General features: G+C 44.3%; 1 pseudogene; it reads right to left on the bottom strand.

Moving 5' to 3' along the window:
* Positions 1-2,299: 2,299 nt before the first annotated feature.
* On the bottom strand, positions 2,300-2,639 carry LOC117022111 (60S acidic ribosomal protein P1-like; annotated as a pseudogene).
* Between the last annotated feature and the right edge of the window lie 1,332 nt (positions 2,640-3,971).

Below are 3,971 nucleotides of genomic sequence, written 5' to 3' on the forward strand. Positions count from 1 at the left end.
CTTATGTGGCTACAAATTGCGGTTTCCCACGACCCCACCTCAGATTATTCAATAATTTGCTCTATGGCTCACAGAACTCAGGGAAACACTTATTGATGTTTCCTGGTTTATAATAAAGGCTACAGATGAACAGATAAAGAGGTACAAGAACTTATATCCCTGTGAAGTTGGGGTGCACAACCACCCGAAGCACTTAGATGTGTTTACCAACTCAGCTCTCTGAATCCCTTAGTTTAGAGATTTTTATGAAGGCTTCATCACATACACATAATTGATTTATTAACTCAATCTCCAGTCTCTCTCCCATGCCTGGAGGTTAGTGGGTGAGGCTGAAAATTCTAAGCTTGTAATCGTGACTTGGTCTTTCTGGTGACCATTCTCAAGCCATCCAGGAGCCCACCCAGAGACTTCCCATCACAACAACACTAAAAAAGGAAATTTCAAGGAATTGAGGAGCTCTGTGTCAGGTACTCCTATCACAGTCATCACTCAGGAAATCACAAAGGATTCAAGAGCTGTGTCAAGTGCCAGGGTCAAAGACCAACTATTAGAACAAAAGATGCTCCTGCTAGTACCCCATCACTCAGGTGACAGGAGCTTTGTGTCCGGGACCAGAGGCAGAGACCAAATATATACTTCTTATTATGTCACAGCTGGGCATGGAGAGACCTAGAGAGTGAAGGAAATTTACCAAGCACGTGTAGTTGGAGGTGACTGGGCCACGAGTCTGGCCTGAGTCTTCTGACTCTACACTTGCCTATGGCATAAAACCACCGTGTACATTTCATTGTTGGTATATTAAATTTTAATTTCTTGCTACTTATTTTCAAAAGTGAAACAAACAGAACATATGCTTAATTTTTTTTTTCCCAACCAAAGCCTTGTTGTGGTGGAGCTTTTAACTTTGGGTGTGGCCCTTGATTTTGTTCTCAGTGCCCACAAACATTCTCAAAAGCTGCTCTGTTCCTGCCACCTGCAGCATGGCAGGTGACACAAAGTTCCGCTCTTTCCACCCAGAGGTGCTGGCGGGTGGCTAGCCCACCGCTCTGAACTCCTGCTCATTGTAGTTAGTCTCTGCTGGGATGGTCGTGTGAAGGCAAGTGGATGACTGGAGAATACAAAAGCGGTAATGAGTAGGAGTGGGAGGAAAAGTTATCAGGGTTGTAGCTGTGCCAGGGTGCTCACCAGTAGGTGTCACACACCAGCAGGCCACTCTAAGTGAAGCCTGGACTAATGGGAGGTGACGCGCAGGTGGCTGCCAGGCTGTACCTCACCTACCTGAGAACAGAAAGAAGTGTCCTCTGTGATGCAACCTTGGCCAGCAGGAGACCTTTTGAGGCAATTAGAAAAAGGTACCGTTCCTTTGCATAGGCATAGTCCCATGCCAAGGCAAAAAAGTGTCTGCATTTTGATCCCCACCTGCCTCCTGGGTCTTGGCAGTACAGCAGAGTGGGTAAGAGCCTAGTGTCCGGGTTTGGACTTATTGCTGTGTGATGTTGGGAAACTGACTTAACCTCTGTGTTACTTGGGTTCATGATCTATAAATTGGGGAGAATAACTATACCTATTTCAAAGGTTCTCATGAGGATGCAATAATTTGACACCCGTACACATTAGAATGGTTCCTTGTCATAATAACCTCCATGTGAGTGTGAGTTAGCATTATTATTACTAGAGTTGCAAACCCAGTTACTGGGAAGAAACAGAATCCCAGTTCTCTCTCTCCTTCTAATCCCAGGCCACAGGTCTCCTTTTACCCTCTTTTGACTCTGCCATTCTAGAAATATCCTCTCTGATACTTTACCGTCATTGACACCCCGATGATACCAGTGAATTCATGGAGGAACTAAGCTTGTATACATGCATGTTTCAACACATATTTGATTAAGAACTTAATCTGTCTTGGTGAGTGTATTTGTTAAGATAAAAGCTAAGCTGTTGTAAAAAAGAAACCTAAAATTGTCGTGGCTTAAAGAAGACAGAAGTTTACAATTTAGAATTACCACCAGTCACTGTTTTGGGACAGATGAGTAGATCTCTGCCTTCGGACTATCTTTCTAATAAAGTAGACTGTGCCTTTTCCAGTTAGTCACGAGCCAGTCACTTGATCATGCACAGGAAATGGGGCTTATTTACATGGTCTCTGAACATAGATAATATTTATACATAGCCTAGCTCTAATGAATCCAGAACCTGTGAACAGTTCTCATTGGTATATCCTACTGGCCACCAGTTCACTTTCCCCGGTCATCTTTTTATTTATTTATTTTATGCAAAGTTCAGCGTTTTATTGAACATGCTATAAAAGACCAAAGCCCACGTCATCATCAGACTCCTCAGATTCTTCTTTCTTTGTTTCCACTTTCTTCTCCTCAGCTGGGGCAGCAGTGGTGGAGAAGGCTGGCCCTCCTGCTGGTGCAGCGCCAGATGCCGGGGCAGGTCCACCAGGCCCTACATTGCAGACGGGGCTCCCGATGTTGACATTGGCCAGAGCCTTTGCAAACAAGCCTGGCCAGAAAGGTTCAACATTTGCACCGGCTGCTGTAATGAGGGCATTAATCTTATCCTCCCTGACTGTCACCTCATCGTCTCAGGATAAGGGCAGAGTAGATGCAGGCGAGCTCCGAGATGCAGGCCATGGTGCAGGCAAGTGCTGGGCGAGCACGGCCAGGCGCGATGAAGTGAGGGCCTCACCCCAACGCGGCCTTACCTGCCTCAGAAGGACCCGACCGAGCACCTTACCGGCAGCTGAGGAAAGGGGCTCCCTCTTCATCTTAACAATATATTCTTCCAATAAATCCACCACTCCAATATTTTTCTTGCAGTGGTTTGATATAAGTGCTCACAGTCAAGAAAAGACTATTTTTATTCTGAAACCTGATTTGGTAACTCTCCGCAACATTTTTCTTTTCTGTATATTAGAGCTAACAATAAATGTTCACGTGGTAGGAGGTGGCAGTGAAGAGAATGTCAATCATTGTGATTGTTGATTGTTATTAACTGTAAATGGAGCTGGCTCATTATCCATAAGGAGTGACATAAATGTTGATCGCACACAAAAAAGTGTCATGTCCATACAGAGAAAGCATAGACTTCACACTTGTAGAGTCTTTATTTTGCCATCTGTTCTTTAATGTTTCACTCAGAAATCTCTGACACATGAGCACTTGTGCCGCAGGATTGGTGATCGCGTTGTGTTCCTTCTCCAGAACACTGGAGGCCAGAGTTCCTGCGTCAGTTTCTCAGCGGCCCACCAGGCAGCTGTGTGATGTCAAGGTGGACTGTCTCCCCTCTGCAGCTGGCACTCCCGTCCAGGCCCAGTGTGACTCAGTGTGACCCTCTTCAGGTTATAGCTGTCTTTGGAGACACACTACCCCAGAAATAGATAAAACGAAACAATACAGAATGTCCCATTATTCTAGAAACATGAGGAAATATGTACTGTCTTGCACTGACTCACGTGTTCATTCATTTATTCAGCAAATGTCGATTGTCCACTTACTCTGTCTTATTCAGTGTATGTGCCAGGATAGAGGGTAAGCAGATATAACAAGAGATGAAAAACGCAGTGGCTTAAGAATGAAAGAAGCCTTCGCTCTTGGTGGTTACAGTCCAGGCAATCCAGGTTGGCAGGGCAGCTAGGCTCCACGTGGTCACTGAGCGATCTTCGTGCTCTTTCATCCCCCAGATTCTGTTCCTTTAAATATTTAAAGGTTGTCTCACTCACTGTTTCCACAAAAGGGAACCTGTTTTGACAGTGTTTACAACCCACTTTGACGAGCTATAAACATGTTGAACTTAAGAGATGTCATAATAATGTTTATAATAAAATTGGTTCTTGCTTATGTTGTTTTTGAGGAAAGTTTAAAAAACAAAGGAAAACATATTTATACCCGAAAAGCAAGCAGTATAAACTAGATCTTTGCACTGGAGAGAAAGTCTGTGGACGCACTAGTGAGTATTTAAGCTAA

Source organism: Rhinolophus ferrumequinum, chromosome 5, assembly GCF_004115265.2.
Source record: "Rhinolophus ferrumequinum isolate MPI-CBG mRhiFer1 chromosome 5, mRhiFer1_v1.p, whole genome shotgun sequence".
NCBI classification, from domain to species: Eukaryota; Metazoa; Chordata; class Mammalia; order Chiroptera; family Rhinolophidae; genus Rhinolophus; species Rhinolophus ferrumequinum.